At 44.4% G+C, this 24,528-nt stretch overlaps 1 protein-coding gene across 1 annotated transcript in view; it reads right to left on the reverse strand.

Annotated features, from left to right (window-relative positions):
- The window catches only part of LOC133128152 (kelch-like protein 29), a 138,452-nt gene extending 114,946 nt beyond the window's left edge, over positions 1–23,506 (reverse strand). Inside the window, exon 1 of the mRNA XM_061241471.1 lies at positions 23,240–23,506. The gene's annotated coding sequence lies outside the window, so the exon portion shown is untranslated. The remainder of the gene's footprint in view (positions 1–23,239) is intronic.
- Between the last annotated feature and the right edge of the window lie 1,022 nt (positions 23,507–24,528).

The raw sequence follows: 24,528 nt of genomic DNA on the forward strand, positions 1-24,528 counted from the left end.
AGTCCCTATCTCTGTGTAAAAGTCCTTATCTATCAGTCCCTATCTCTGTGTAAAAGTCCTTATCTATCAGTCCCTGTGTGTAAAGGTCCTTATCTATCAGTCCCTATCTCTGTGTAAAAGTCCTTATCTATCAGTCCCTATCTCTGTGTAAAAGTCCTTATCCATCAGTCCCTATCTCTGTGTAAAGGTCCTTATCGATCAGTCCCTATCTCTGTGTAAAAGTCCTTATCTATCAGTCCCTATCTCTGTGTAAAAGTCCTTATCTATCAGTCCTATCTCTGTGTAAAAGTCCTTATCTATCAGTCCCTGTGTGTAAAGGTCCTTATCTATCAGTCCCTATCTCTGTGTAAAAGTCCTTATCTATCAGTCCCTATCTCTGTGTAAAAGTCCTTATCCATCAGTCCCTATCTCTGTGTAAAGGTCCTTATCTATCAGTCCCTATCTCTGTGTAAAGGTCCTTATCGATCAGTCCCTATCTCTGTGTAAAAGTCCTTATCTATCAGTCCCTATCTCTGTGTAAAAGTCCTTATCGATCAGTCCCTATCTGTGTTTAAAAGTCCTTATCTATCAGTCCCTATCTCTGTGTAAAGGTCCTTATCTATCAGTCCCTATCTCTGTGTAAAGGTCCTTATCTATCAGTCCCTATCTCTGTGTAAAGGTCCTTATCCATCAGTCCCTATCTCTGTGTAAAGGTCCTTATCTATCAGTCCCTATCTCTGTGTAAAAGTCCTTATCGATCAGTCCCTATCTGTGTTTAAAAGTCCTTATCTATCAGTCCCTATCTCTGTGTAAAGGTCCTTATCTATCAGTCCCTATCTCTGTGTAAAGGTCCTTGTCTATCAGTCCCTATCGCTGTGTTAAATTCCTTATCGATCAGTCCCTATCTCTGTGTAAAAGTCCTTATCCATCAGTCCCTATCTCTGTGTAAAAGTCCTTATCTATCAGTCCCTGTGTGTAAAGGTCCTTATCTATCAGTCCCTATCTCTGTGTAAAAGTCCTTATCTATCAGTCCCTATCTCTGTGTAAAAGTCCTTATCCATCAGTCCCTATCTCTGTGTAAAGGTCCTTATCTATCAGTCCCTATCTCTGTGTAAAGGTCCTTATCGATCAGTCCCTATCTCTGTGTAAAAGTCCTTATCTATCAGTCCCTATCTCTGTGTAAAAGTCCTTATCTATCAGTCCCTATCTCTGTGTAAAAGTCCTTATCTATCAGTCCCTGTGTGTAAAGGTCCTTATCTATCAGTCCCTATCTCTGTGTAAAAGTCCTTATCTATCAGTCCCTATCTCTGTGTAAAAGTCCTTATCCATCAGTCCCTATCTCTGTGTAAAGGTCCTTATCGATCAGTCCCTATCTCTGTGTAAAAGTCCTTATCTATCAGTCCCTATCTCTGTGTAAAAGTCCTTATCTATCAGTCCCTATCTCTGTGTAAAAGTCCTTATCTATCAGTCCCTGTGTGTAAAGGTCCTTATCTATCAGTCCCTATCTCTGTGTAAAAGTCCTTATCTATCAGTCCCTATCTCTGTGTAAAAGTCCTTATCCATCAGTCCCTATCTCTGTGTAAAGGTCCTTATCTATCAGTCCCTATCTCTGTGTAAAGGTCCTTATCGATCAGTCCCTATCTCTGTGTAAAAGTCCTTATCTATCAGTCCCTATCTCTGTGTAAAAGTCCTTATCGATCAGTCCCTATCTGTGTTTAAAAGTCCTTATCTATCAGTCCCTATCTCTGTGTAAAGGTCCTTATCTATCAGTCCCTATCTCTGTGTAAAGGTCCTTGTCTATCAGTCCCTATCTCTGTGTAAAAGTCCTTATCTATCAGTCCCTATCTCTGTGTAAAAGTCCTTATCTATCAGTCCTATCTGTGTGTAAAGGTCCTTATCTATCAGTCCCTATCTGTGTGTAAAGGTCCTTATCTATCAGTCCCTATCTCTGTGTAAAAGTCCTTATCATTCAGTCCCTATCTCTGTGTAAAGGTCCTTATCTATCAGTCCCTATCTCTGTGTAAAGGTCCTTATCTATCAGTGCCTATCTCTGTGTAAAGGTCCTTATCTATCAGTCCCTATATCTGTGTAAAGGTCCTTATCTATCAGTCCCTATCTCTGTGTAAAGATCCTTATCTATCAGTCCCTATCTCTGTGTAAAGGTCCTTATCTATCAGTCCCTATCTCTGTGTAAAGGTCCTTATCTATCAGTCCCTATCTCTGTGTAAAGGTCCTTATCTATCAGTCCCTATCTCTGTGTAAAGGTCCTTATCTATCAGTCCCTATCTCTGTGTAAAGGTCCTTAGCTATCAGACCCTATCTCTGTGTAAAAGTCCTTATCTATCAGTCCCTATCTCTGTGTAAAAGTCCTTATCTATCAGTCCCTATCTGTGTGTAAAGGTCCTTATCTATCAGTCCCTATCTGTGTGTAAAGGTCCTTATCTATCAGTCCCTATCTCTGTGTAAAGGTCCTTATCTATCAGTCCCTATCTCTGTGTAAAGGTCCTTATCTATCAGTCCCGATCTCTGTGTAAAAGTCCTTATCTATCAGTCCCTATATCTGTGTAAAGGTCCTTATCTATCAGTCCCTATCTCTGTGTAAAGGTCCTTATCTATCAGTCCCGATCTCTGTGTAAAGGTCCTTATCTATCAGTCCCTATATCTGTGTAAAGGTCCTTATCTATCAGTCCCTATCTCTGTGTAAAGGTCCTTATCTATCAGTCCCTATCTCTGTGTAAAGGTCCTTATCTATCAGTCCCTATCTCTGTGGAAAGGTCCTTATCTATCAGTCCCTATCTCTGTGTAAAGGTCCTTATCTATCAGTCCCTATCTCTGTGTAAAGGTCCTTATCCATCAGTCCCTATCTCTGTGTAAAGGTCCTTATCTATCAGACCCTATCTCTGTGTAAAGGTCCTTATCTGTCAGTCCCTATCTCTGTGTAAAGGTCCTTATCTATCAGTCCCTATCTCTGTGTAAAGGTCCTTATCTATCAGACCCTATCTCTGTGTAAAGGTCCTTATCGATCAGTCCCTATCTCTGTGTAAAAGTCCTTATCTATCAGTCCCTATCTCTGTGTAAAAGTCCTTATCTATCAGTCCCTATCTCTGTGTAAAGGTCCTTAGCTATCAGACCCTATCTCTGTGTAAAGGTCCTTATCTATCAGTCCCTATCTCTGTGTAAAGGTCCTTATCTATCAGTCCCTATCTCTGTGTAAAGGTCCTTATCTATCAGTCCCTATCTCTGTGTAAAGGTCCTTATCTATCAGTCCCTATCTCTGTGTAAAAGTCCTTATCTATCAGTCCCTATCTCTGTGTAAAAGTCCTTATCTATCAGTCCCTATCTCTGTGTAAAGGTCCTTATCTATCAGTCCCTATCTGTGTGTAAAGGTCCTTATCTATCAGTCCCTATCTCTGTGTAAAAGTCCTTATCTATCAGTCCCTATCTCTGTGTAAAGGTCCTTATCTATCAGTCCCTATCTCTGTGTAAAGGTCCTTATCTATCAGTCCCTATCTCTGTGTAAAGGTCCTTATCTATCAGTCCCTATATCTGTGTAAAGGTCCTTATCTATCAGTCCCTATCTCTGTGTAAAGGTCCTTATCCATCAGTCCCTATCTCTGTGTAAAGGTCCTTATCTATCAGTCCCTATCTCTGTGTAAAGGTCCTTATCTATCAGTCCCTATCTCGGTGTAAAGGTCCTTATCTATCAGTCCCTATCTCTGTGTAAAGGTCCTTATCTATCAGTCCCTATCTCTGTGTAAAGGTCCTTATCCATCAGTCCCTATCTCTGTGTAAAGGTCCTTATCTATCAGACCCTATCTCTGTGTAAAGGTCCTTATCTGTCAGTCCCTATCTCTGTGTAAAGGTCCTTATCTATCAGTCCCTATCTCTGTGTAAAGGTCCTTATCTATCAGACCCTATCTCTGTGTAAAGGTCCTTATCGATCAGTCCCTATCTCTGTGTAAAAGTCCTTATCTATCAGTCCCTATCTCTGTGTAAAAGTCCTTATCTATCGGTCCCTATCTCTGTGTAAAGGTCCTTAGCTATCAGACCCTATCTCTGTGTAAAGGTCCTTATCTATCAGTCCCTATCTCTGTGTAAAGGTCCTTATCTATCAGTCCCTATCTCTGTGTAAAGGTCCTTATCTATCAGTCCCTATCTCTGTGTAAAGGTCCTTATCTATCAGTCCCTATCTCTGTGTAAAAGTCCTTATCTATCAGTCCCTATCTCTGTGTAAAAGTCCTTATCTATCAGTCCCTATCTCTGTGTAAAGGTCCTTATCTATCAGTCCCTATCTGTGTGTAAAGGTCCTTATCTATCAGTCCCTATCTCTGTGTAAAAGTCCTTATCTATCAGTCCCTATCTCTGTGTAAAGGTCCTTATCTATCAGTCCCTATCTCTGTGTAAAGGTCCTTATCTATCAGTCCCTATCTCTGTGTAAAGGTCCTTATCTATCAGTCCCTATATCTGTGTAAAGGTCCTTATCTATCAGTCCCTATCTCTGTGTAAAGGTCCTTATCCATCAGTCCCTATCTCTGTGTAAAGGTCCTTATCTATCAGTCCCTATCTCTGTGTAAAGGTCCTTATCTATCAGTCCCTATCTCGGTGTAAAGGTCCTTATCTATCAGTCCCTATCTCTGTGTAAAGGTCCTTATCTATCAGTCCCTATCTCTGTCTAAAGGTCCTTATCTATCAGTCCCTATCTCTGTGTAAAGGTCCTTATCTATCAGTCCCTATCTCTGTGTAAAGGTCCTTATCTATCAGACCCTATCTCTGTGTAAAGGTCCTTATCTGTCAGTCCCTATCTCTGTGTAAAAGTCCTTATCTATCAGTCCCTATCTGTGTTTAAAAGTCCTTATCTATCAGTCCCTATCTCTGTGTAAAGGTCCTTATCTATCAGTCCCTATCTCTGTGTAAAAGTCCTTATCTATCAGTCCCTATCTCTGTGTAAAAGTCCTTATCCATCAGTCCCTATCTCTGTGTAAAGGTCCTTATCTATCAGTCCCTATCTCTGTGTAAAGGTCCTTATCGATCAGTCCCTATCTGTGTAAAAGTCCTTATCTATCAGTCCCTATCTCTGTGTAAAAGTCCTTATCGATCAGTCCCTATCTCTGTGTAAAAGTCCTTATCTATCGGTCCCGATCTCTGTGCAAAGGTCCTTAGCTATCAGACCCTATCTCTGTGTAAAGGTCCTTATCTGTCAGTCCCTATCTCTGTGTAAAAGTCCTTATCTATCAGTCCCTATCTGTGTTTAAAAGTCCTTATCAGTCCCTATCTCTGTGTAAAGGTCCTTATCTATCAGTCCCTATCTCTGTGTAAAGGTCCTTATCTATCAGTCCCTATCTCTGTGTAAAAGTCCTTATCTATCAGTCCCTATCTCTGTGTAAAAGTCCTTGTCTATCAGTCCCTATCTCTGTGTAAAGGTCCTTATCTATCAGTCCCTATCTGTGTGTAAAGGTCCTTATCTATCAGTCCCTATCTCTGTGTAAAAGTCCTTATCTATCAGTCCCTATCTCTGTGTAAAGGTCCTTATCTATCAGTCCCTATCTCTGTGTAAAGGTCCTTATCTATCAGTTCCTATCTCTGTGTAAAGGTCCTTATCTATCAGTCCCTATATCTGTGTAAAGGTCCTTATCTATCAGTCCCTATCTCTGTGTAAAGGTCCTTATCTATCAGTCCCTATCTCTGTGTAAAGGTCCTTATCTATCAGTCCCTATCTCTGTGTAAAGGTCCTTATCTATCAGTCCCTATCTCTGTGTAAAAGTCCTTATCTATCAGTCCCCATCTCTGTGTAAAGGTCCTTATCTATCAGTCCCTATCTCTGTGTAAAGGTCCTTATCTATCAGTCCCTATCTCTGTGTAAAGGTCCTTATCTATCAGTCCCTATCTCTGTGTAAAGGTCCTTATCTATCAGTCCCTATCTCTGTGTAAAGGTCCTTATCTATCAGTCCCTATCTCTGTGTAAAGGTCCTTATCTATCAGTCCCTATCTCTGTGTAAAAGTCCTTATCCATCAGTCCCTATCTCTGTGTAAAGGTCCTTATCTATCAGTCCCTATCTCTGTGTAAAGGTCCTTATCGATCAGTCCCTATCTGTGTAAAAGTCCTTATCTATCAGTCCCTATCTCTGTGTAAAAGTCCTTATCGATCAGTCCCTATCTCTGTGTAAAAGTCCTTATCTATCGGTCCCGATCTCTGTGCAAAGGTCCTTAGCTATCAGACCCTATCTCTGTGTAAAGGTCCTTATCTGTCAGTCCCTATCTCTGTGTAAAAGTCCTTATCTATCAGTCCCTATCTGTGTTTAAAAGTCCTTATCAGTCCCTATCTCTGTGTAAAGGTCCTTATCTATCAGTCCCTATCTCTGTGTAAAGGTCCTTATCTATCAGTCCCTATCTCTGTGTAAAAGTCCTTATCTATCAGTCCCTATCTCTGTGTAAAAGTCCTTGTCTATCAGTCCCTATCTCTGTGTAAAGGTCCTTATCTATCAGTCCCTATCTGTGTGTAAAGGTCCTTATCTATCAGTCCCTATCTCTGTGTAAAAGTCCTTATCTATCAGTCCCTATCTCTGTGTAAAGGTCCTTATCTATCAGTCCCTATCTCTGTGTAAAGGTCCTTATCTATCAGTTCCTATCTCTGTGTAAAGGTCCTTATCTATCAGTCCCTATATCTGTGTAAAGGTCCTTATCTATCAGTCCCTATCTCTGTGTAAAGGTCCTTATCTATCAGTCCCTATCTCTGTGTAAAGGTCCTTATCTATCAGTCCCTATCTCTGTGTAAAGGTCCTTATCTATCAGTCCCTATCTCTGTGTAAAAGTCCTTATCTATCAGTCCCCATCTCTGTGTAAAGGTCCTTATCTATCAGTCCCTATCTCTGTGTAAAGGTCCTTATCTATCAGTCCCTATCTCTGTGTAAAGGTCCTTATCTATCAGTCCCTATCTCTGTGTAAAGGTCCTTATCTATCAGTCCCTATCTCTGTGTAAAGGTCCTTATCTATCAGTCCCTATCTCTGTGTAAAGGTCCTTATCTATCAGTCCCTATCTCTGTGTAAAGGTCCTTATCTATCAGTCCCTATCTCTGTGTAAAGGTCCTTATCTATCAGTCCCTATATCTGTGTAAAGGTCCTTATCTATCAGTCCCTATCTCTGTGTAAAGGTCCTTATCTATCAGTCCCTATCTCTGTGTAAAGGTCCTTATCTATCAGTCCCTATCTCTGTGTAAAGGTCCTTATCTATCAGTCCCTATCTCTGTGTAAAAGTCCTTATCTATCAGTCCCTATCTCTGTGTAAAGGTCCTTATCTATCAGTCCCTATCTCTGTGTAAAGGTCCTTATCTATCAGTCCCTATCTCTGTGTAAAGGTCCTTATCTATCAGTCCCTATCTCTGTGTAAAGGTCCTTATCTATCAGTCCCTATCTCTGTGTAAAGGTCCTTATCCATCAGTCCCTATCTCTGTGTAAAGGTCCTTATCTATCAGTCCCTATCTCTGTGTAAAGGTCCTTATCTATCAGTCCCTATCTCTGTGTAAAGGTCCTTATCTATCAGTCCCTATCTCTGTGTAAAGGTCCTTATCCATCAGTCCCTATCTCTGTGTAAAGGTCCTTATCTATCAGTCCCTATCTCTGTGTAAGAGTTGTGCTGTGCTGCAGCTGCCATTTAGTTTCACAGCGTAATCGGAGCGCTGAGCGTCTCTGAGCTTTACGATCCTTTAACTCCACGGCAGAACTGCGAGGGCAAGTGAGTGAACAGGCCGCTAATGCTACAGCGTCACAGGGGAGGGTTTGATGGCTTTTCCTTTTAAGAGCTGTTAACAATGTCAGCTTCTCAGGCACGACGTCATCGCTCCAGTTACCACTCCAGCCCAAACGAGGAAAAACAGACGGCACGTTATTAAGCCCGAGAACACTGGCCACAGTCCAACAGCGCTCATCCAGGTCCCATCAGCACCACGGCCAAGGCAAGGCTCCAAACACACAAACCCCACTGCAAGCAACACACTCTCACACACAAACCCCACTGCAAGCAACACACTCTCACACACAAACCCCACTGCAAGCAACACACACTCTTACACACAAACCCCACTGCAAGCAACACACACTCTTACACACAAATCCCACTGCAAGCAACACACACACACACACACAAACCCCACTGCAAGCAGAACACACGCTCTCACACACAAACCCCACTGCAAGCAGAACACACACTCACACACAAACCCCACTGCAAGCAACACACTCTCACACACAAACCCCCATAGACTTAAAATCTTGTTTCTTTTTTGCCAAATAAGATTGACAAAGAGGTAACTGAAATGAGGTGATTAGCCAGTGAAATAAAATGATTCCTTCCACTTGCCAAGCAAATATTAACTGAAAATAAAGTTAATATGTTCTACTTGAGACAAAATAAATTAACTTAAGTCTGATTACAAGACTAAAATTTGTTAACACTTTTGCAGTGCGCAAAGTTGCAAGAGTGCAAGATCTCACATTTGTTTCTATAAAGAACTCATATTTGACTGTAACTTTGATTGGTTTTCTTTGTGTATCACTGCTTTTGACTTATTATGAGGGCTTACGTGAAAGTCCCTAAATAAGATCAGTTGCTAAATGGCTCAGTAAATATTATGTTGTTATTTCAGCCTAAAAGGATGAGGTAAAGCCTTTGCTTGGTCTTCCTGGTGACACTTTGACCCCTGGGACAGTATTATGCTGTCATAGCTGCAGCACAGAGTGCACTGCTGATGTCACAATGGCTCATTGAGCAGTCAGCCTGTCTGGAACACATCGTTCTGGGACAAGATTCTGGAATTCTCCCTTTTCAGGAGCAGCACTCTGTGAACACGATTTCCCCCCTCCAGATCTGTCACACCTCGAGGAGCATCGCGGATCAGAGCTGTGCATCTGACAGACTGCACCCAGATGAGCCTAACAATCCATCCGGCCGCAGACACAAACCCCCAGCTGAGTTTCAGCACCAAACAGTAACAACCCGGCCAATTCACATCAGTGAGTCATCCACAGCCAGGGGCAGCTCCACACATCTCTGAGTCTGTGCAGAACTGCATCTCTCAGCACTCCCCGAGTCTGTGCAGAACTGCATCTCCCAGCACTCCCCGAGTCTGTGCAGAACTGCATCTCCCAGCACTCCCCGAGTCTGTGCAGAACTGCATCTCCCAGCACTCCCCGAGTCTGTGCAGAACTGCATCTCCCAGCACTCCCCGAGTCTGTGCAGAACTGCATCTCCCAGCACTCCCCGAGTCTGGGCAGAACTGCATCTCCCAGCACTCCCCGAGTCTGGGCAGAACTCCATCTCCCAGCACTCCCCGAGTAGCAGACTGGCTCTAGTCCCACACACACAGCTGATAAATATGACAGATGAACATGACAGACAATGGCAGTGTAGAGGGCAGGTTGTCTGGGTGCTGCTGCTCCCTGTATCCATGGCAGCAGGAGCAGAGGCTCCTTCACAGTGATTACACTCAATGCAGGGCTGGGACGTCCTGGGGAGGCCCCTGCTGCGCCCTCCCCCTGGGGGGCCGTGACCCCCCCCCTGCTGCTCCAAACATCTTCATCCCTGCTGCTCCAAACATCTTCATCTCTGCTGCTCACACGTGGCCATGCGTGGGGGGGTTCCACAGGAGAGCAGGATTCAGTGCATCTTTCACACCTGCTGCTCTCTCTCTCTCCCAACCTAAGCGCAGAGAGTCTGAGGTGCACAGGTAGGGGAGGATCGGCCTCTTCCCGCTCACGCTGAGATAATGCCAGAATGAGCCAATCAGACTCCAGACAGAATCACTCTACTCAGGACTGACCGGCATCCTGATTAGCCTGGGGGGGGTCACACGGTTTATAGGGGGGCACACGGTTTATGGGAGGGTACAGGGTTTATGGGGGTCACACGGTTTATGGGGGTCACACGGTTTATGGGGGGGCACACGGTTTATGGGAGGGTACAGGGTTTATGGGGGTCACACGGTTTATGGGGGGATACAGGGTTTATGGGGGTCACACGGTTTATGGGGGGGTACAGGGTTTATGGGGGGGTACAGGGTTTATGGGGGGGTACAGGGTTTATGGGGGGGTACAGGGTTTATGGGGGTCACACGGTTTATGGGGGTCACACGGTTTATGGGGGGATACAGGGTTTATGGGGGTCACACGGTTTATGGGGGGGTACAGGGTTTATGGGGGGATACAGGGTTTATGGGGGTCACACGGTTTATGGGGGGGTACAGGGTTTATGGGGGGGTACAGGGTTTATGGGGGGTCACACGGTTTATGGGGGGGTACAGGGTTTATGGGGGGGTACAGGGTTTATGGGGGGGTACAGGGTTTATGGGGGGGTACAGGGTTTATGGGGGGCTCACTCACAGGTGAATTCCTGGTTTTGCCATCCAGTAATGAGCCACCCGCTCCACACTGAGAGAGCCACAAAGAGCTTCTCATCCAGGGCCCCAAAATACCACACCCATTCCACACTTACACCAATCAGCCTGCACCATTCCCCACTTACACCAATCAGCCTGCACCATTCCACACTTACACCAATCAGCCTGCACCATTCCCCACTTACACCAATCAGCCTGCACCATTCCACACTTACACCAATCAGCCTGCACCATTCCACACTTACACCAATCAGCCTGCACCATTCCCCACTTACACCAATCAGCCTGCACCATTCCCCACTTACACCAATCAGCCTGCACCATTCCACACTTACACCAATCAGCCTGCACCATTCCACACTTACACCAATCAGCCTGCACCATTCCCCACTTACACCAATCAGCCTGCACCATTCCCCACTTACACCAATCAGCCTGCACCATTCCACACTTACACCAATCAGCCTGCACCATTCCACACTTACACCAATCAGCCTGCACCATTCCACACTTACACCAATCAGCCTGCACCATTCCACACTTACACCAATCAGCCTGCACCATTCCCCACTTACACCAATCAGCCTGCACCATTCCACACTTACACCAATCAGCCTGCACCATTCCACACTTACACCAATCAGCCTCTGCACCATTCCACACTTACACCAATCAGCCTGCACCATTCCACACTTACACCAATCAGCCTGCACCATTCCCCACTTACACCAATCAGCCTCTGCACCATTCCACACTTACACCAATCAGCCGGACTCGCTACGACTGGGCAGGACATCAGCGTAGTATGGGGAAGCAATCAGGACCAGAAGTGAAATATGACCATGACACACAAAAGTACCGCAAACTCCTGTTCACTTCACCTGCCTCATCATATCATAATCACATTCTACATTCTAGAGCACGAAAAAGATCATTCTACATTTTATAGCACATAAAAGATCATTTTACATTCTATAGCATATAAAAGATCATTTTACATTCTATAGCATATAAAAGATCATTTTACATTCTATAACATATAAAAGATCATTCTACATTCTATAGCATATAAAAGATCATTTTACATTCTATAGCATATAAAAGATCATTTTACATTCTATAGCATATAAAAGATCATTTTACATGCTATAGCACATAAAAGATCATTTTACATTCTATAGCATATAAAAGATCATTCTACATTCTATAGCATATAAAAGATCATTTTACATTCTATAGCACATTAAAGATCATTCTAATCAGAAGATTATAGATGACAAAAAACATTTGACAAAACAGTGCATTTGACAGACAACAGAGTACATTGTAATTAATATATAAACATATGCAAATATTGAATGTTCTGAATTTAACTGCACACAGCATTAAAACACACGCATATGCAAACATTATATTTCTACAATAAATGATTACCGTGCTAAACTACTGTGGTTGCTTTACCAGGTTTAAAATGGAAACATTATTAAAATGTGCTCCTTTCAAATGGAAATTACACAAACATGGCAAATTCTCATCTTTCATCTGGAGAAGTGCGCATGCGATACGGAACTGCAATCGGGCTGTACAATCCCCCCACCCCCAAAACTGGGCGTGGCACATTCTATTTCTGCATTGAAATCAGAGAAACAAAACACCACAGGACATAACATACTATTATAGACAGAACCTAAATATACACATTACTGCACAGAACCTAAATATACACATTACTGCACAGAACCTAAATATACACATTACTGCACAGAACCTAAATATACACATTACTGCACAGAACCTAAATGTACACATTATTGTACAGAATCTTAAATGTACATATTGGTCATCCAAGACCAGTTCTAGCAATAAATCACCCTACTAATGATCAATTGATTAAAAACAGTCGCACCAATGTGCTAACATAAAAGGCATAATCTTAATGATGTTTCTTAATCAAAATTACTCTCAATCAGCAGAGACCAACTTAAGCCGCACAGAGAAGTGCATCGTTGCTAATGGCAGCTGGCTATACCAGCAGCACTGAGACCCTGCTTCTCCCTGCCTCTCCCTGCCTCTCACCCAGACCCTGCCTCTCCCTGCCTCTCCCTGCCTCTCCCTGCCTCTCCCCGCCTCTCCCTGCCTCTCCCCCAGACCCTGCCTCTCCCTGCCTCTCCCTGCCTCTGCCTCTCCCCCAGACCCTGCCTCTCCCTGCCTCTCCCTGCCTCTCCCCCAGACCCTGCCTCTCCCTGCCTCTCCCCCAGACCCTGCCTCTCCCTGCCTCTCCCTGCCTCTCCCCCAGACCCTGCCTCTCCCTGCCTTTCCCTGCCTCTCCCTGCCTCTCCCCCAGACCCTGCCTCTCCCTGCCTCTCCCTGCCTCTCACCCAGACCCTGCCTCTCCCTGCCTCTCCCCCAGACCCTGCCTCTCCCTGCCTTTCCCTGCCTCTCCCTGCCTCTCCCCCAGACCCTGCCTCTCCCTGCCTTTCCCTGCCTCTCCCTGCCTCTCCCCCAGACCCTGCCTCTCCCTGCCTCTCCCCCAGACCCTGCCTCTCCCTGCCTTTCCCTGCCTCTCCCTGCCTCTCCCCCAGACCCTGCCTCTCCCTGCCTCTCCCTGCCTCTCCCCCAGACCCTGCCTCTCCCTGCCTCTCCCCGCCTCTCCCTGCCTCTCCCCCAGACCCTGCCTCTCACACACACTCACACTCACAATCAGACTCAAACACTCACACACTCACACACACACTCACACACTCCTCACACACTCACACACTCACACACACACACACTCACACACTCACACACACAATCAGACTCAAACACTCACACACTCACACTCTCACACACACTCACACACTCACACACTCACACACTCACACACTCACACACTCACACACTCACACACTCACACTCACACTCACACTCACACGCACGCACACTCACACTCACACTCTCACACACACACACTCACTCACGCACGCACGCACGCACGCACGCACACACACACACACTCTCACACACACACACACACATGCACTCTCACACACACACACACACACACACACACTCTCTCTCACACACACACACACACACACACACACACAGGGCTTGTGCTCAGGTGTCTGAGACGCTGTGCATGGTACGGGAGTCTATACCTGTTATTACTGCTATAATAATAATAAAACAAGAATAATGTTAGTCATAATAATAATCATCATCATCAAAACAAAAACAAAATAAATAATAATAACAGTCATAATAATAATAATAATAATAATAATAATATATTGGGTTTTTTGGAGCACAACCCCCGTGCTTGCTGTAGGGAGGACACAGCATGGGGAGGGGGGTATGGCGACGCCAGTCTCCCATTGGACAGGACCCAGAGGCCCGCCCTCTGATCTGCACATGCTGATGATGTGGCAGGAGGACGACGTCCAATGGGCGCTGGGAGGAAAGGGGGAGGGGTTAAGATTCTCAGAGAGGATGAACTAGAACAAAGGGACCATTCTCGCACCTGTCAATCACTCCTGGGGGGAGCGAAGAGGGGGGGCCACACCACAGCAGAAAGAGGAGCGTGTTAGTGCTCTAATGCTTTAACCTGCCACTTCACATCTCCCACTTCACATCTCCCACTTCACATCTCCCACACACACACACTCACACACTCACACACTCACATCTCCTACACACACACTCACACACACACACACACACACACTCACATCTCCCACACACACACTCACACACACACACTCACATCTCACACACTCACACCTCCCACACACACACTCACACACTCACATCTCACACACACACACTCACACTCACATCTCACACATCTCCCACACACTCTCACTCTCACTCTCACTCTCACTCTCACTCTCACTCTCACTCTCACTCTCACTCTCACTCTCACTCTCACTCACACACACACACTCACACACACAGTCACACTCACACACACACACATACACACACATCTCACACACTCACACTGGAGTACGGACAGAGTATGGCATTCCCACACTGGAATACGGACAGAGTGTGGCATTCCCACACTGGAATACGGACAGAGTATGGCGTTCCCACACTGGAGTACGGACAGAGTGTGGCATTCCCACACTGGAATACGGACAGAGTGTGGCATTCCCACACTGGAATACGGACAGAGTGTGGCATTCCCACACTGGAATACGGACAGAGTATGGCGTTCCCACACTGGAGTACGGACAGAGTGTGGCATTCCCACACTGGAATACGGACAGTGTGTGGCATTCCCACACTGGAATACGGACAGAGTATGGCGTTCCCACATATAGGAGTGTGGAGTCTGCGGATTTGCATCACAGGCCAGTGCATCAGGCTTGTCTCATACCGTATGACCATCCCCCACTTAAACCACAGCACTAATATAAATATGTAATATAAACTACAGCACTAATATAAATATGTAATATAAACTACAGCACTAATATAAATATGTAATATAAACTACGGCACTAATATAAATATGTAATATAAACCACAGCACTAATATAAATATGTAATATAAACCACAGCATTAATATAAATATGTAATATAAACCACAGCATTAATATAAATATGTAATATAAACTACAGCACTAATATAAATATGTAATATAAACCACAGCACTAATATAAATATGTAATATAAACCACAGCATTAATATAAATATGTAATATAAATCACAGCACTAATATAATTGTGTGGGATTCCACAGAAATCATTCAATAATACTGAGATGGTAGTTAATTTAGTCACAATCATCATTATAGTGATACCTGCACTACAATTATTATTAATGATTCATTATTATTATTATTATTATTATTATTATTATTATTATTATCATTCTTCTTCTTCTTCTTCTTCTTATTATTATTATTATTATTATTATTATGTTTTACTCTTAAGAACGTTAACTCATAATGAATAATTATAATTATTATAATTATAATTATTATAATTATAATTATTATAATTATAATTATAATAATAATGATCATCATCATTTTAAAAAGCAAACTGGTAATTTGCTAGAATCCTGTTTCTTGGTGAAGAGAAACAAAGGCAAAATTACAACAAATAGATGAAAATGTCATACATCAATTCAAACAGTGCATATGTTAATAATCTAATATCATATTATAATCATGTTCATATTCATAAGCATGAGGAGTACCTACAGGGGTTAAATTGAGTGTTATTAGGAAAGTGTTTGCATTAAACGCAGGGCTTTAATGCATAGCATATCTAACTGAAGCAGCAGAACGGCACAAATAATGCTAATCTAATGCAGAACTGGATGTAAAATGCTAATTTCCTGTAAATGTGTCAGGGTAAATGTTGAGTTAATACAATGTAAATGTGCTGTAGAAAAAACATTCAATGTTTTAAAATATGAAATGTGTTCTTTTCTCTTCTGACATAAACAGAGTCACACAGCTCTGCCATCTTTTCTAGAGACTCTTCTGACATAAACAGAGTCACACAGCTCTGCCATCTTTTCTAGAGGTGGTGTCAGAGATGAGAGACGTGACTGCAGCAGAACAACAGGGCCGTGTTTTATAGAACATCCACACGGACCGCTGGCTCCAGGCGGAGGATTACTGGCAGAATCACTTCCTCGCAGCCAGCCGCCACGCTGACGTTCACATTACCGCCAACTCTGACACGCCAGAGAGTGGAGCCGCTAACGCAGACGGCGCTAACGCAGGCGGCGCTAACGCAGACGGCGCTAACGCAGGCGCCGCTAACGCAGGCGGCGCTAACGCAGGCGGCGCTAACGCAGGCGCCGCTAACGCAGGCGGCGCTAACGCAGGCGGCGCTAACGCAGACGGCGCTAACGCAGACGGCGCTAACGCAGGCGCCGCTAACGCAGGCGCCGCTAACGCAGGCGCCGCTAACGCAGACGGCGCTAACGCAGGCGGCGCTAACGCAGGCGGCGCTAACGCAGACGGCGCTAACGCAGGCGGCGCTAACGCAGACGGCGCTAACGCAGGCGGCGCTAACGCAGACGCCGCTAACGCAGGCGCCGCTAACGCAGACGCCGCTAACGCAGGCGCCACTAACGCTCCTCTCCTCTCCGCCGAGTGATGAACCGCCTGCCGAACGCGACATTTCATCTCTGTTCTGCACGGGAGTCGCCCCCCTATTCCTGCCGACCGACTCAAGGATTCAATTTCAAACCCAAATAATTAGGATCGCTGTCACGGCTGCTGTGCGGATGGGGCTGAGGGCTCGAGGAGAACGTCACGTTTTCATTAAAGCAGTAAATGAACATCACAGTGGCAGAAACCTGGAGCTTGTCCTTACAGACACAGGCCCGAGGAAGCCTAACCCCAATGCAACACATCAGCGCTGTCCGCCAGACAAAACAACACACCCTTGTCCCTCCAATAATCACAAGCACATACGCTGGGTCCTAATTTAGGGAGGGGGGTGCAGACGGGTAAACTCTTTTAACCTGCACCCTGCCACACCACTCTGTCTGACTGCAACCACACGCTGTTAAGGTGGCAGAGAGGTTAACGTTAATCCCTCAGCAGGACAGAGTGTTTTTGGACTGACAGACTACACAGTCTTCCTATCTCATGGTGCCACCTTTAGTAGCCACCAGGCTCCAGTTCAGCGATCACCAGCGTGTACAGGATCATCACACCAACACACCACGCTCTGCAGCACAGGGCACCGGCACCACAGAGCTTGTGTTTCGTCTCTGAACAACGGTACAAGCTCACTTTCCCCAACCCGTTCAGTTCCAGTTCCACCTGTGCTTCAGGCGCTCCATAAAACGCACAGATGCAAAGTGGGCCGACGGTGTTCCTCAGATAAAATGTCACACTGAACAGGAACCATACATAACATAATGTAGGCCAACAAAACACTAAAGATTACATGCATTTCCACAGAGATAATGGAAGAAATTAAAACATTTTACACTCTTTTTATATACATTTTTAGGGTGCATACATATATTCACTCTGAATGACGGTTCAGCCGTCTCCCCGCTCTGCCAGGGCGGGCAGCGCCCATTCCGCAGTGTCTGAGCTTCCCAACGGCCGACTCTGGTGCTCTGGGAGATAATGAACGCACCCTCGGTGGAATTTCACATTTACTAAAATTACATGATTTAGAAAAAAGATGTTTTCATTTTAAATGTTTTATTTAAGAATGCTGTGTTAAAAAGTTCTGTTCAGACAAGCAACTCTACAGCTCCCAGTAACACGCAACAGACATACATCAGCTCCCAGTAACACACAACAGACATACATCAGCTCCCAGTAACACGCAACAGACATACATCAGCTCCCAGTAACACACAACAGACATACATCAGCTCCCAGTAACACACAACAGACATACATCAGCTCCCAGTAACACGCAACAGACATACATCAGCTCCCAGTAACACACAACAGACATACATCAGCTCCCAGTAACACACAACAGACATACATCAGCTCCCAGTAACACACAACAGACATACATCAGCTCCCAGTAACACACAACAGACATACATCAGCTCCCAGTAACACGCAACAGACATAAATCTGCAATTGTACTAGCAGTCATAACAATAGTAATACTACCAATAATAACAGTAATTATGAATGATCTCCTCTCTCCCATGAGAGCTGTACATTATGATATGTTATGATATGTTGTGCCTTTCCTTTCCTTTTCATTCTCATTTATTCCTCCATACGGACAGTTTGATTTCATTTTGGTACCAAAGGTTTGGGAAAGCAGGCCGATTTCATTTCTGAACATGTTTTTTTATGTGTAAGTTCTCTCTCTCTCTCTCTCTCGTTCTCCTTATCTCTCTCTTTCTCTCTCGGGCTGATTGCTACAAGCTTTTGTCTTTTTTAATCTGCACAACAGTCCTGTTCTCTGTTCTGTTTTAAGCCCTTTTAATGCTGTTCACACGTTTATACCCTGGGAGGCCATTTCTCAAAAGTCCCTGCATTTTAGAAACAACTTACATTAAAAATGTATTTGCATTTATATTATTTTGGCACAGTGAAGCATGGCCACTGCTCTGCTAAGGTGGACAATTCAGAGTCACATCCAACCTCCTTTACATTATAAACAGCGAAGTACAATTCCTGTCTTTGTAGTTTAATAATTATGGGATGTGAAAAATGACTCAGATAGTAAAGACTTTAAAGTGAGACAGAGAGAGAGGTAGAGAGAAGGAGAGCGTTATGTTTTAACCAGGGGGTGATGAATGCTGCTGTTCTGTACCAGCAGGTTACCTGAGACACACCTGCCCCCCTCCTCTGGAATGGGAAAATGCAGCCAGCATTCAAACGTCTGATAAATGGAAAAGAAATTAGCCAAATAGCTGCTAAATATTTTGTTGTTGATGCATCTGAAATTAGTTTATTTTCAATTATTTTATTTAAACAGCTCATTTAGCACAATGAATGTAATTGAAAAAAAACATTATTTCATTATAGCGTTATCCCATAAAAACATTTCAATAACTGACAACACACTTGAACAGAATAGGAGTATGAGAGCGTGGGTCAGCGTTAGCGTCAGCCTCCTCCACACACATTAAATAAATTGTTTAAAGGATTGGCCAACAGGCAGCGTTTTTTCTATCTTCTTTTGAGAACAGCAGCAGCATACTGCAGGTATACAGGCGATTCTGGCCGTGATCGTTTGGTGGTTGTTTTTAAACAGATTCAGTGTTCGTTTGGTGGTTGTTTTTAAACAGATTCAGTGTTCGTTTGGTGGTTGTTTTTAAACAGATTCAGTGTTCGTTTGGTGGTTGTTTTTAAACAGATTCAGTGATTGTTTGGTGGTTGTTTTTAAACAGATTCAGTGTTCGTTTGGTGGTTGTTTTTAAACAGATTCAGTGTTCGTTTGGTGGTTGTTTTTAAACAGATTCAGTGTTCGTTTGGTGGTTGTTTTTAAACAGATTCAATGATAGTTTGGTGGTTGTTTTTAAACAGATTCAATGATAGTTTGGTGGTTGTTTTTAAACAGATTCAGTGATTGTTTGGTGGTTGCTTTTAAACAGATTCAGTGATTGTTTGGTGGTTGCTTTTAAACAGATTCAGTGATAGTTTGGTGGTTGTTTTTAAACAGATTCAGTGATTGTTTGGTGGTTGTTTTGAAACAGATTCAGTGTTCAGGGATGGAGTGGAATGAGGAGGAAGGATGGATGGATGGAGCAGTGGAAGAGAGCGAGGTTTGGCGGTTTGGCGGTTTGGCGGTGTGCACCGTGCACAGCCACTGATCTCTCTCACTAATTGAGTCCATTGTGGCTTTGGGCGACTCGCGGGGAAACGTTACCCCAAACTCCAAAAGGAGGAGGAGGAGGGGGGGAGGAGGAGGGTGAGATAGGGAGAGGAAGAAGAGGGGGAGGGGGAGAGGAAGAGGAGGGGGAGGGGGAGGGGGAGAGGCGTGTGGGGTGAGCTCTCTGTGCAGAATAACACCTCAGAGTCTTACAGGAGCTCAACAGGCCCACTCCACAACATTCTGCCATCCTGACAGGAATGATACCAGGTGGGAGTGTTTAGTATCCACACACACACACACACACACACACACACACATACACACACACACACACACACACACACACACACACACACACACACACACACATACATACATACATACATACATACACACACACACACACACACACACACACATACATACATACAGACACACACACACACACACACACACACACATACACACACACACATACACACACACACACACACACACACACACATACATACATACATACATACACACACACACACACACACATACATACACACACACACACACACATACATACATACATACATACACACACACACAGACACACACACACAGACAGACACACACACACACACTCAACAGTAGCCTAACTGAACATGATTTACTGCACACATTCACAAACCTCACCAACCACACAACCCAAAAACACCACACACATCATTTTCTGTTAGTGTTTTTTACTCATTCATTAAAGTGTTGCTGAAGCCCCTCAGATAGCATTCATGGCACAGATGGAGTTGACTCGGTTTCTCTCCTGCTTTCCAGCGTTTTTATAAAGCGAAGAACAGGAGCACAGCGAGCAGCCCAGCCCTGGTCACAGCCCTGCTGAGGAGAGGAAGACTGGCTCTACTCATCTTTCCAATCTCCAGTTCGGAAGATTACGCACCAAACTAGCGGAGAGGTGGCGGTCACAGTAATCCCACAATGCCGAGCAGCGAGTGATGCGTGTTGTATCTGCCGCCTGTGATTCAGAGCGGCCTGCCACAGCCGTCGCCCTGGCGACTGATCGCTCTTCCTGTCATTTTTATTCATAATGAGCATCAGAACTCAGTGGAACTTGCGTCTCTGCTGCCCTTGGCAACTGTCACTCAGGCCCACAACCAAGTCACTCCCACTTGCCACCAACAGGCAGAATCTCACATAAACCATCCACAACCTGACCCACAGTCCTACAGCACTGCTCCCAGCACCATCCACAACCTCACCCACAGTCCTACAGCACTGCTCCCAGCACCATCCACAACCTGACCCACAGTCCTACAGCACTGATCCCAGCACCATCCACAACCTCACCCACAGTCCTACAGCACTGCTCCCAGCACCATCCACAACCTCACCCACAATCCTACAGCACTGCTCCCAGCACCATCCACAACCTCACCCACAATCCTACAGCACTGATCCCAACACCATCCACAACCTCACCCACAATCCTACAGCACTGCTCCTGGCTAACATCTACAACAGACAGACGGACACACGGACAAACCACAGCCTTCACACCCCTGTCAGAGCGATAGTAATAATTATAATCATAATCAGCAATAATAATCACAAGAATCATGTACAGTACAATATAAAAATAAGACCAAGACAAAGACGACAAAGAATAATAATAATAATAATAATAATAATAATAACAATCAGAATAATAATTGCAATTACAATAATAATTGTTGTTATTATATTTGTAACGATTACAAAAATAATTAAAATCAAGTAAAATACATTTTAATGTATAGCAATAGGATTGCAGAAAACAATTATAATTAGATTAGAAAATTAGACCATTATAATTACAACATCTATCCTTTAATTGTATTATTTTTGGTAGTACCAGAAGTAATAGCATCAATAATAATAATAATAATAATAATAATAATAATAATAATAATAATAATAATAAGTTATTATTATTCTTCTTCTACTTAATAATAATAATAATAATAATAATAATAATAATAATAATAATAATAATATTAAAACATATAACAAAATAATAACAATTGCTTGTTTCCCCACATCTTGACATCAGAGATCATGAAAATATTAAACAAATATATTTTCCCATATTAATATTGATATATAATTGATATTGTGTAGTATACAGATTAATATTAGCATGGCAGAGAGACCGAGTCTCCCAATGTGTTGAACACAGAAACCCAACACAAAGACAGAGCCATTCCATCATGATCTTCATACAAACACAAACTCTGCCTCCATCCGTTCCCAAAACGCTCCATAAACGGGTCCTGTACATGAGGAATAAATACAGCCGGTACCGTTTGGCCGGTAAACATCAGCAATAGCAGAGGCTATTTTAACTCACCAGCACACAGAAATATTCCTAAATAATTACGCAGTTATATTATTATCGCAGAACTACATGAGGCAGACCATTTTTTAAATATATTATAAATATATAAAATATATAAAATATATATAAATATATTTAACAATTATTAATAACAGTATTGTTGTTATTTATTTTTATTATCATTACCATAAAAATATCTATGTACTTTTTAAGCAATGTTTACGCGCAAGCCACAATGTTTTATTGTCATGGTATATCCTGATGCGTCACGATCTTACAGCCCGAACCTACATTCTGTATCTGTCCTGTGGGATTCAAATTTAGTTTTTAACAAATTCACGTGACACGAATCTGGACATCGACTGGATACTGGATATGGCATATCGTCTGAAATCTGTTGCTTTTGGAAATGACGGGGCGACGCGTTCACTGGTGGACAGCCAGAGCCGAGAAACAACCTAACCGCAAAGTGGCTGCAGGTGACCGACCTGTGTTATCACATTACAACGCAACTAGCAACGGCAGAACAAGTACAGGAAATATCCGTTCATTTAATTAAATAGTATTGACGACAGTGAGAATACTGAAAATAACATGCCTAAAAGTAGCCCAATGCGTACCTAAGTTACAGGTGCGACTTTCCGACCACATCAGTCAAACTTCAGAGGACGTGTCCGTTTGGATTGAAGATGAAGGGTCCGTTTGATTCACACTTTGACATAAAGCGGACATACTGGAGTGCAGCTATGGTGTCTCCAAAATGAACATATAGATCATATAGGACGACAAATGGCGATAGATGCATTTGCATTGTTCTCAGCAGTGCGCATCGTGAGGCAGCTCATTAGCCACTCGCAGAGGGAGATCAAGAACATCGTTATGCACGGGAGCCAGAGCCTAAAATGCACATAAACTGCAGCTACTTCGTTTAGGAACACGCATTTCGGATCATCATGTTCTGGGTGCTTTGGAACAATGTCACAGTGACAAGCAGGAAGTTTTTCTCCCACAGTGCTGCGAGGCGCTTGCGCACACGGCGTCCACACACCCCATGTAGCCAGATTACTCAGCTCAACAAGAGGCACCAACGCGCACACACACACGCGCGCACACACACGTAAAGAGGTGCATTTGTGGAGCGGAGATGCTTCCCGGCTTTGCCAAATTTCTCCCTGCTCCGTGCGCACAAAAAGAGACGCGTATTCTGGTGAAATCGCGCAGGTTCTTACCTCCCTGGTTACAGCGAGGCTGAGCCGCCGCTGTGCGTCCTTGTTTTGCTTCGCTTCTTATCCCGGAACGCCGTCCTCAACCCAGTCAATACCGCCGTTTCATTATATTGCACAAAAAGTACGGTTTCAGCCACGCACGGCAGCCCCTCTCCCGCCTCTCCTCAGTCCGACCGTGCGCACTGAATTCGGTGATAAATTGTCGGTGAAGTGGTCAGGAGTTACCGGGGAAGGCACCGGGCGACTCTCTATCCCGGGTCTGAACGGCTCGGTACTCAAACACGAGCGACTGCCTGGTCAGACGGACCGCGCGGCTCCTTTACTCTGGCTCCGCTCCTCCCCTTCCACGCTGTTCGTGGAGCGCCGCAGCGCCCCCTGTAGGCCGCAGGCAGTAACTGCATCGTGCAGGTTAACAGGCAGCAATAGCTTTATCAGTTGGGAATTTAGCCAGACTGGGCAGGGGATGGATGAACGGGCAGGGGATAGATGAACGGGCAGGGGATAGATGAACGGGCAGGGGATGGATGAACGGGCAGGGGATAGATGAACGGGCAGGGGATAGATGAACGGGCAGGGGATGGATAAACGGGCAGGGGATGGATAAACGGGCAGGGGATGGATAAACGGGCAGGGGATAGATGAACGGGCAGGGGATGGATAAACGGGCAGGGGATGGATGAACGGGCAGGGGATAGATGAACGGGCAGGGGATGGATAAACGGGCAGGGGATGGATAAACGGGCAGGGGATGGATAAACGGGCAGGGGATGGATGAACGGGCAGGGGATGGATGAACGGGCAGGGGATGGATGAACGGGCAGGGGATAGATGAACGGGCAGGGGATGGAGGAACGGGCAGGGGATGGATGAACGGTTAGACTGGAGAAGTACAAAGGGATGAGTGGCCAGTATGCGTTTCTGTGATATTAAAGACTCATAGCTCACAGGCGTTCAGCTGCACAAACTACAGGCTGGTGATACATCTAAATACTGTTGCTGATAATGGTGGAACTCTGTGAACACCAGCTTTATGTAGGCCCTGTGGCCTACTGAACCCAGAGCAGGTCTAAAGTAGCAATGGACAAACACCAAGAAGGAGGGCCTATTGCACACATTAATCATGAACATTCATGTGCTTTAAAAACAACAGCAGAGACATCATGCTTTCAAAATGCAATACATAAAAAGCAACCAAAACAAGCAAGAAAAATTGAATAAATTTAAGAACTTTTTTTCTCAAAGTTTTTTCTTGCAAATCGGTCAGAGATGCCTGCTGTGGAAAAAAGTCCAAA

Source organism: Conger conger, chromosome 5 (genome assembly GCF_963514075.1).
Source record: "Conger conger chromosome 5, fConCon1.1, whole genome shotgun sequence".
Lineage (NCBI taxonomy): Eukaryota > Metazoa > Chordata > Actinopteri > Anguilliformes > Congridae > Conger > Conger conger.